This window comes from Rattus norvegicus, chromosome 11 (genome assembly GCF_036323735.1).
Source record: "Rattus norvegicus strain BN/NHsdMcwi chromosome 11, GRCr8, whole genome shotgun sequence".
NCBI classification, from domain to species: domain Eukaryota; kingdom Metazoa; phylum Chordata; class Mammalia; order Rodentia; family Muridae; genus Rattus; species Rattus norvegicus.
In genome coordinates, this window is record NC_086029.1 from 30,310,248 (window position 1) to 30,321,405 (window position 11,158).

General features: G+C 38.9%; 1 long non-coding RNA gene across 1 annotated transcript; it reads right to left on the reverse strand.

The window, feature by feature from the left end:
- Positions 1-3,083: 3,083 nt before the first annotated feature.
- Positions 3,084-7,733, reverse strand: LOC102546782 (uncharacterized). Its single transcript, XR_358105.5, has 4 exons — positions 7,536-7,733; positions 6,628-6,984; positions 4,915-4,950; positions 3,084-3,966 (listed from the first exon to the last, which is right to left on the reverse strand). It is a non-coding gene; the product is annotated as an uncharacterized LOC102546782 (long non-coding RNA).
- Between the last annotated feature and the right edge of the window lie 3,425 nt (positions 7,734-11,158).

Consider the following 11,158-nt stretch of genomic DNA (forward strand, 5'->3'; position numbering starts at 1 on the left):
CAGCAGATGCTGGCGAGGATGGGGAGAAAGAGGAACACTCCTCCATTGTTGGTGGGATTGCAGACTGGTACAACCATTCTGGAAATCAGTCTGGAGGTTCCTCAGAAAATTGGACATTGAACTGCCTGAGGATCCAGCTATACCTCTCTTGGGCATATACCCAAAAGATGCCCCAACATATAAAAAAGACACGTGCTCCACTATGTTCATCGCAGCCTTATTTATAATAGCCAGAAGCTGGAAAGAACCCAGATGCCCTTCAATAGAGGAATGGATACAGAAAATATGGTACGTCTACACAATGGAATATTACTCAGCTATCAAAAACAACGGCTTTATGAAATTCGTAGGCAAATGGTTGGAACTGGAAAATATCATCCTGAGTGAGCTAACCCAAACACAGAAAGACATACATGGTATGCACTCACTGATAAGTGGCTATTAGCCCAAATGCTTGAATTACCCTAGATGCCTAGAACAAATGAAACTCAAGACGGATGATCAAAATGTGAATGCTTCACTCCTTCTCTAAAAGGGGAACAAGAATACCCTTGGCAGGGAAGAGAGAGGCAAAGATTAAAACAGAGACTGAAGGAACTCCCATTCAGAGCCTGCCCCACATGTGGCCCATACATATACAGCCACCCAATTAGACAAGATGGATGAAGCAAAGAAGTGCAGGCTGACAGGAGCCGGATGTAGATCTCTGCTGAGAGACACAGCCAGAATACAGCAAATACAGAGGTGAATGCCGGCAGCAAACTACTGAACTGAGAATAGGACCCCCGCTGAAGGAATCAGAGAAAGAACTGGAAGAGCTTGAAGGGGCTTGAGACCCCATATGTACAACAATGCCAAGCAACCAGAGCTTCCAGGGACTAAGCTACTACCTAAAGACTATGCATGGACTGACCCTGGACTCTGACCTCATAGGTAGCAATGAATAGCCTAGTAAGAGCACCAGTGGAAGGGGAAGCCCTAGGTCCTGCTAAGACTGAACCCCCAGTGAACTAGACTGTTGGGGGGAGGGCGGCAATGGGGGGAGGGTTGGGAGGGGAACACCCATAAGGAAGGGGAGGGGGGAGGGGGATGTTTGCCCGGAAACCAAAGAATTATTATTAAGTATTAAATAAATTAAAAAAAATAAAAAGAAAAAAAAGAAAATGTAAAAATAAAAAAAAATTAAAAAAAAAGAGGTACCAGGGTAAGGAGGGAAGAGAAAGTGGCCAATCAACGACTGGCGCAAATTGAGTTTCACGGGGGGGTGGGGGGGAGACAACCCAGACACTCCTAAATAATTTTCTGCTCTACTTGTAGACAGGAGCCTAGCATAACTGTCATCTGAGTAGCTTCACCCAGCAGCTGATGGAAACAGATGCAGATAGACATAACTAAACGTTAGGCCGAACTCAGGGAATCTTGTGGAAGATAAGGGGAAGGATTAAAAGAGCCAGAGCTGGGGGGGGAGGGTTGGGGATTTAGCCCGGTGGTAGAGCGATTGCCTAGCAAGCACAAGGCCCTGGGTTCGATCCCCAGCTCCGAAAAAAAAAAGAAAAGAAAAGAGCCAGAGAGGTCAAGGACACCACAAGAAAACCTACAGAATCAACTAACCTGGGTCCAAAGGGATTCATAGAGACAACACAATCAGAAAGCATAAACAAGAGGGACCTAGGCCCCCTACATATATGTAACAGATTTACAGCTTAGTCCTCATGTGTGGCACCTAATAGCAGGAGCAGGGACTATCTCTCACTCTGCTGCCTGCCTTCTGACTCTGCTGCCTGCCTTTGGATCCCTTCCCCCAAACTGCCTGGCCTTCTTTAGCCTCAATAGAAGATGCATTCAGTCCTACAACTTGATATACAAGATGGGTTGATGTCTATGGGAGGTCTCCCCTTCTCTGAGGAGAAAGGGAGGGGGGCTTAGAGGAGGTGAGAGGGAGATGCTGAGAAGAGAAAGGGGAAGCTCCAATTGGGATGTAAAGTATTAATTAGTGGGGAAAATAGAACATGATGATCAACCCTTTCTGATGCCAAGGAGATGCTGAGAACAAATCAATCATGTATGAATCAGGTATCATGTATGAATCAGGTATCAGTTGCCTTGAGATAGTGTGTTCTAGACTCTCTAGAAAGAACTACTAGTATTAATTGATTTCAATTTGAATTCTCTTTGCAAACTGAAGATGGGGCCACTAAAATGAGTTGAAGCAGAAGTTGAGTTGTTCCCTTGTTAGCCAAGGAGTGGAAATTCCCCAGTGGCAAAGCATTAAAATGGCATTATAACCACAAGTCCTTGTCTTACTATTTCCCTTGGATGGCAATGGCTCTGGAATAGGAGGCTCCTCTCTTGAGGCAGTAGAATAGGGTATTTGAACTATTAAACTCTGTTTCCAGTGCATATCTCACACCTTGATAGCAGACTGTCTCGGCTTTTGCTCTGTTTCTATTGTCTCTATCCAGTTTCTTTATTCTAGGACACAAAAACTTGGAAAGTCTCTAAGGATGCCCTTGAAACTCCAGTATATCTAGCAATGGGACTGCTAGACCACTTTTCTGTTCAGCATTTGCCACTCAGAACTTCAGAACAGTTAGACAAAGACTGCTAACAGAATTGTGGGCCACAGCTGTTACAGTTCTGAAGAACATTTGCACTTGACTTTCTAGCCAACTAGAAAAATGGGATAAAAACCAAGCCACATGTTCCTAATACCCATGACACTCAGTTGAGAATGTACTTAGAAAAAATATGGATCCTCGAAATAACCTGTAGAAAACCATTCATTCAACTTATTGTAAACTGAAGGTCTTGAGTGCACAAATTTGATTAAGATGTTTATGAGATTTTTTGCATGTGTATAAGATGTTTACATTGTCATATGTGTGAGCATGCATGTGTGCACATGTGTGCTCATGCCTGTGGTGGGACTGGACTGCCCTCTATGTGTCTTTTTGATGCTCCCCACTTTACTTTCTAAGAGACAGGATCTCTCTCCTGGAATCCTGAGCTCTCTGATTTACTGATGTACCCAGCTTGTGAGAAAGGCCTTTGACTGTGCTGGGATGACAGACAGGTTCCTCAAAACCTATGTAATACAAGGATACATACACAAACACATGTAAGTCAGCCTACCACAGAGACGTCTACGCATCCATGTTTATTGCTGCATCATTCACAGTAACTAAGAAATGGAAGCAGCCTATGAATTGCCAACCTGTGAATGGATAAAATAACTGTGGCAAACATGCACAGGGGGATTGTGTGTGTGTGTGTGTGTGTGTGTGTGTGTGTGTGTGTGTGTGTGTCTTAAAGAAAAAAGAAAAATGAAGTCAAGACTTTAGTAGGAAAATTCGTGGAGGTTAGAGATTATGTTAAATAAAATAGCACAGACACAGAAAGACAAATCTCTTCTGGTATGACAAATCTATATTTATATGTGCATGTATATTGTGTGTGTGCACATGCACACACATATGTGTGTACGTATGTTATGCACATAGAAATGAGAAAAGTGGTCTTTAGAGAGAGGATAGGGAAACAAGAAATTAATACAGTACAAGTAACATGCAGTCGTCTGCTGATGAGGGAACTATTGAGGAAGAACAGGAGATCAGGGAGAAGGAGAAAATGGGAATAGGTAAAGGACAATTAAGCAGTAGATTGAATAAAAAACACGCCGTGATAGCTACCTAATTAGCAACTTTGTACACTAATTTAATAATGTACTTTCTTTAAGATTTGGAAGGTAAAGGGCAGCTCCTACAGTCTTTGGTTTTGCATGTCAAAGAATCTTTTGGGTAAGGCTAGAAATGCTCCACCAGTCTTTTCTAGCTGCCACTTTTCTCTGATTGTAGCCATCAGTGAAGCGTGGTCTAGCAGGTCTGAGTCGCACCTGATTCCTCCTCTTCTCTGCAGCCACTGTGTTTTATTCTCGGAAAGTGCTTCGAGTGTCATCTCTTTTTCTTTCTAGAATGTGAAAATAGGTATAACCAAAGTTGATAAAAATCAAAGGTGACATTCTAAAATATATACCTAACAAATAATTTACAATAGATTCTGGCAGAAGAGCCAAGGAGGCCAAAGAAATGGAATGGCTTCTGAGAGCTACAAATACCATTCTACCATGTTCTTAGGAGTTCTGACTGTGCAAGTCTCGACCATAGAAAAAGTTTGCTTTAAAAATAAGTTCTCTTAAATCCAAACTCATTTGTACAACTCAGAACCCCATACACCTTTCTCCATTGGTAGACGGAACTGAAGGGAGACAATGTGTCCATGACCCATAGGTCAGTTCTACCTAGTAAAAGAAGAAATCTGGAATTTTCCATTGCTGATCCTTTTTATCTTCCCTACATTACTGCTTCCTCCACTGTTCACCCTGAACACACTCACACGCACACACACACACACACACACACACACACACACACACGAATTCACTGTGTAAACAATTCTCAGAGGCCCCTGAGGTGGACAGCACAAAGTAAGATAAAAGATATAGAGTCATTGACATGGTCAGTTTATTGAAAGAATAATTTCTTGTAAGTTGTGGTTAACATGAGTCTATGCCCTGGGTGTTACATTTTCAAGTGGCATGTGCCATATTGTTTAAAAATAATCTTTATCACTCGTGCTTACTCATTACTGTGTTTAACTTAGAGCAGATGGGTAGTACTAAAGCTCTGAGAAAAGTAAGAAAATCAAAGAGATTAATAATGATGTGGAAAGAAACAGAAGAGGTATTATTATAGCCAATGGACTATGATACTAACTTTGTGCTTTGTAAATTCATTGGAAAATAGTACATAAAATAAAATGTATGAAAATGTATGAGGACTCTTTCAGCTTTAAATAACCAATCCCTCCCCCTGTGTCATCCCATGTAGATTTTGTTTCCTGGGTTAAACTACTTACAATGAAATCACCATCCATGTATCCATCCTTTGAACTCTGGGGAGAAGGAAATTGCACTGTCAGTTGGAAATGGAATCTTAATTCCTTCCCACCCAGATTGGTTTTTTTTCACCTACTGTCTGCAAGCTCCAGCTAGCATGTTTTAAATCTAATGCAATCACAATCTGCTAATCGTACCTAAGCCAGTGTTTCACTTTTCAGGGAGAGCACCCCACCCTTGATTTATAAAACCACAAAGTCAAAGGCTGAAAATAACTCTTTCACTCCTATGACAAAAAAAAATGAGTATAACATCTGCAGGACAGTCTGAGTTTTATTTCTTGTTTCATGTTGCAGAGGACGAAACCAAAACCCAGAGAGTTTTAATGTTCACAAGTCAGAACAAATCTATTCTAAAAGATAAAAAAAGAAGTGCTATGAGATCATTCAAACCCAGTTAGTGGTGTAGCTGGGTTTCTCCTTCTGAGCATTTCACAAAATATTAATGTAGAGAAAAAATAGTTTGTGGCAAACAAGTTGCTTGACTCCTGCTGCAATAAAGAATACTATAATATTCACATGAGCCCCCCTCAAGAATTGCTTCATTCGAAAACATGGCTTAAGTCCTCATCATTGAGGTACAGTCCTACAGTCAGAAACTTCAGGGAGCTCATTAGGAACGCAGAACCTTGAGCCTCACCCCACACCTCTAAATTACTCCCGCCTTCTAACAATGTCCCTCAGGCTATTCCAATAGTTGTTAAGGTTGAAAACACTGTCTTAAATGAGATGGAAAGACACTCCAACCATAAAAATGTATTCGCTAAGATGCGTATGTTGAAATGACACCAAGGGGGTATTATCACTCAAAGTAATTTGGGTATGGATAATTTTATGAAGTGTCGAATCCCTTCTAACGCAAATGAATCCCCAATTTATCTATCATAGATGACAACAGAAGTTTTCTGTAAGTCAACTTTCTTTTGCATAAGACATGAGAATCACAGTAAAGCAAGCATGAAGAAATAAAATATTCTTAAAAGAATCTCTGAGATGAGCCATAAATAAGTCGCTCTTATTTAGAAACATACTTGCTCAAGTTTCAAACTTGATTACATAGAATTTATTTTTATTTAGACAGGGTTTAAGAGAAATTCTGTTGACCTCTTTATAGGTAACGAAGTCTCTTAACTACATACATCTCTGAAATTCCTTTTGAGAGGCACACATTATCTAGCAAATGTGCAATTCTCTATTTCCATATATCTTGTTGTATATGTAGCAAGAGTAAGCATTGTTCCACTCATCTAATAGCAAATGATACTTAACTAATAATTAAATAACTTTAAGAAGGCAGCAGTTGCTTTGTGTGGCTGTTCACACAAAAATAATAATAAAACTAAAACTCTCTTAAATGATAGATTACCCATGAATTTAGACAAGGACAAACTGGATTGTATTGCTGAATTCTAATAACTCACTCCATATCTGAACCTTCGCCTGCGATTCTTGGAAGTATGAAGATAGTGTTGTGGCTTCTGTTTGATGAGCTTTGCAAAATCTAAATTGAGTGGGCCGTATACTTCTATCCAATCTTAACTACAAATTCAAAATCTTGTTTTGCAAAGCAAAAGGGTTTATAGGTTTAAACAATTATTTTTGGCTTTACATCCACTTTTTCTTTTAGATAGACTTAGAAACTGCATGTATTATCATTATTATAACTACTATTACCTCTGTTGGAGTACCACAAAAGCTTCGTTTGGCCAGTTTCTACTGACCCGTGTTGCTTGCTCATTTTTGAAATCTGTAGTCACTCTAGAAAATATAACTTCATGCCACTTTTTAGACAGCCTCCAAATGTCAAATTTGCAAACAGCCCGTCTCAGAAATCCAGTGATGTATGCATGGGCTCTTGCTGCATGTAAGCCCTTGAATTTATAGATTATGTGTTTAAATCTTTCCTTAAATCAAGAGTCCAGAGGTCATTGATGACAACACTCTGCTGGCTACTTTCTTCCATGTGCCATACTGATAATATGTAGAATTAGTTGCTTAACAGCACTCCGTAGGTGTCTCCTTTCTAAGGCCCTGGAAGAAAATGATGCCCAGAATTACACACCAGAGAATTAAGAAATGCACTTCTATCAGTGGGTTGTTTATAATAATTTAAGTGAGGAGAATAGGCAAACTGGTACCCTCTAGCATCCTCTGGTAGTGTGTAGTGATGTCAAGGACTAGACTCCGTGCCGGAACTTTAAAGGAAAGCCGTGTTTCTGCGTAGACTGACAGTTACCTCTCATGACACTATTTTATGAAAATCCTATGGAAAAGTTATTTTTTTTCTGCTTGTGCCGTGTAAATATTACCTCAGAAAATGCCATAATTCAGCTAAATAAGCCTGCATAAACATAACAGTGTTTTATGTTGGGGCGCTTAGTTTTGCTGCGTTAATTCAAAACTCAAACCACAGTTCACTCAACATACCCTATAAAGTACTATTCATAACTTCACAGCATGAAGGATGATATTTTCCTTTATAAATGCCTCATAAAATCTGTGGTAAAATTTTAAATAGAAAAATTGTGAAAACTCAAACATAACCACAAATTGCCCTCCATCCCTCGCCCAATAAATTCTACCTTCAGGTTTTTACTCTGTGACAGAAATCCTTTATGGTCTTAAAGGAAAAGGTAGCCTTCTTGTCTGCAGTTGACTGTGGGACTTTCTCTACTGCAGGGAAATTGACAGCAGAACTTGTGTCCACATAGGGAAAGTTGATGGAGCTATTTTCATAAAAATTCATACCTGGAAACCCTAAAAGAAAATTTTAAGATTTTAAGAATTTTCAGAGTTGAAACAAACAAGCAAATAAAACACACACACACACACACACACACACAAACACACACACACAAACACACACACACACAAACACACACACACACAAAAAATGTGGTGATGCTAAAAAGTTAATGTGCTAAAAAAAACACCACAGATAACAACAAACATGTACATTAAATTGACTTTTAAATGTAACAATCGTAAATTACAGTGAATCAAGACTGGAAACTTGAAGCTTGGCTTACATCTGTGTTAATACTTGAATGCAAGTTTAGGGTTTTAGTCATTTATGAAAATTTTCATTGCCGAAGTGAAAAACAAAAAAAAACTAATTTAGCTATTGAAATGTTATATTTTACTTCATATTAAAATATTGAAAATATATATTTATGCTCAATACTTATTAAAAGGAAGAAAACTATGTTGCTTTGTATTACAGTCTTAACTAAAGTTTCAATGGAAATTTTTAAAAACTAGGAGCAGACAGTTAAGATTAAAATTGTTATCAGTTTGTGGATGCTCGAAGTCAACGATTGGACTGACCACAGGGACCCAATGGAGGAGTTGGGGCAGGGCTGAAGGAGCTGAAGGGGCCTTACCTGACATCACTTGGTCCTGTGAAGGCTCGATGGCCCAGTGTAGAGGAATGCTAGCGCAGTGAGGCGGGACTGGGTGGGTAGGTGGGGGAGCACCATCATAGAACCAGGGTAAGGGGCAGGATGGGAGAGGGGCTTTACAGAGGGGAAACCGGGAAGGGGGAAAACATTTGAAATGTAAATAAATAAAATATCCTATTTTTTAAAAAAATGTTATCGGTTGCAAGTGTGTATTGGTGGGAGCTCCTTGGTTGACTTAAATTTATAGATATATTCATTTTAGAAAATCTAGCCCTATTATAGATAAAAAGTGGAATTTTTGTTCCTACTTGACTAGCTGAGTTTATCATATTTACATCATAGAACAACCGTCTATACATTCAGTGATTTATCTCCTCTCATTTTTGTAACTACTGTCATATTTACGATGAATATTTTCATGTACATAACGTATCATGCCCTTGTTTAGAAGTCTGCTGTTTTGTGCCTCTTAAGATATTATCTAGAAAAGTCCAGAAAATAACTCACTATTACAAGTTATCTCATGCTGCAAGCAGGACAAAATATCCCACAAGGCAGGCACGGGTTAGAAAGTCCAAGAAAACAAAAAGAGTTTTGTTTGAATAGAGATTAAGCAAACAGAAAAAGAAGATTTGTGACAAAGCAAGATTTCCCCACTGATTAATTAAAGTAAGGAACACGTTTTTCCTTCTATAAGCAGAGTATGGCCCACAACCGGGGGATTTTTTTTTTTTTTTGATGATATAAACTAGAAACAGATGAGCATCGAGAAGGCTTCTCAGGGACATTAAAACACCCCTAACAAAGACCAAACAGAGAAAACACACCCGTGTGCTTTTAAAATGTCAGGGCATCTTAAGGACGGGCTAGCGAGCTTGTCTTCTGAGATCACAGCAAAGAACTGATGTACTCAGCAATTTCAGACTCATGTCAAGAAGAGAGCCAAACGGAAGTGAAAGACCTAGCACGTTAAGGTTGACGTTTGTCTCCTTTGACATATGTCACACGACCCCAATGTTAAAAATTAAGTATGAAAGTAATACCGGTGGCTAACAATGAGCGTGGACTATATTTTCACTCAGTTTCACTCTTGCCGACAAAGTTCACCATATCTCAGCCTGTCTCAAATTCGCCACTGAGTTAAGAAGCAAACTTAGCCTTAACACAACTTTCCATTTGTACATTAATTAAAAGTTGAAAAAAGAATGGTAAGAAACAATATGTGTGAAAAAATTTTCTGCTCCAGAAGGATGGCTTTCTTTCCCTGAAATGATTAAAATATTAATGAAGTGAACAGCCGGTCATTCAAAGAATGAGACAATAAAGATGATGCAAGGAAGTTAAACCATCTTTCGATGATACGGCCTATCCATTAGCAAAACCGAAGCCTATTCATTGCTGGTATGTTGGAGTCCTTTTCATAAATAAGCACCAATCATTCTCTCCTCGCTTTATTGTTACACCGAAGGACAAATTAGAACCTCCTTCATGAATGTGGCTTTACTTTATGTGTAGAGTGTATGTGTGTAAGTGCACTACAGCATACCTAGCGCCCATGGAGACCAGCAGAGGGCATAAGGTACCCAGAAACTGGAGTTAGAGACGTTTGCAACTACCATACGTGCTAGGAACTGAACCAGGGTCCTCTGAAAGAAGAGCGAGTGCCTTTATCCACGGTGCTCTATCTCTTCAGCCACCATTATTTTTCCTTTTAAAAAAAATTGTTTTTTGCTTCCCTGAATCAAGTAATAGTAAACTTAATCTAGCTAAAAAATACCCTCCATCTTTGCTTCTTCAAAGAGGTTTATTAGCAGCATGAATCGTAAGCACTAAGTCAATAGCCATAAACATCTTACGATGTAGTTGTCATTTGGTGTTTTTTTTTTTATTAAATAACCTTCTACTGCAGTAACATGTGCCCGTTTTTATTTTCGGAATAGGTAACTTTAAATTCACGTAACTAGAGCTAGTAAAAGCTGATGAAGAGACACTTATTATAAACCATCCTTTTACTGTCTCTACAACACACTCCTGACAATATTAACTTATCCTACTAATGGGTATGAAAAAGTCATTATTTTGGGGTAATAGTGAGTCAGTGTAGTCTGTAATGTCCTTGTATTTTGCATTTTAAAAGAAACACTGGGGCTGGGGATTTAGATCAGTGGTAGAGCGCTTACCTAGGAAGCGCAAGGCCCTGGGTTCGGTCCCCAGCTCCGAAAAAAAAAAAAAAAAAAAAAAAAAAAAGAACCAAAAAAGAAAAAAAAAAAAAAAACACTGAGGTTAATGCTAAGTAATAAACTATTAATCATAAACCTCTCATGGATTCTTGGAAACATAATAAAAGGAATTGCTTCTCAAAAAAAAAAAGCACTGATATCATTTCTCTATACACATTGCAAATAATCAGCTTTTACTACAAAAAAAATAGAGCTAAAATTTACAGATATCTTATTTCTCCAGCCATTGGACATATCTTACTGTTCCCGTTTCTGAAGTGTTATAATTCATGGTTTTTATTTTTTTTATGATACTGAATCTGTGAAGGCTTATTCCTCTCAGGGTAATTGAACTTCATCTTCTAAAGTCTTATCCTCATCTCCCCTCACCCCCCATCCTCACAGCCACCAACAGTTTGGAAGTTTCATCCTTCCACATTTAACTTTGATGGGTGTACTTTACTTCTCTCTTACTTGAATAAAGTTAATTTAAAGTGATACCCATAAAAGTGTGTGATAAATGTTTCCCTCTGGCTTTCTGAGGGGCTCTGTGTTCTGCTTGCAGGACCTCCCTGTCAGGGTTTT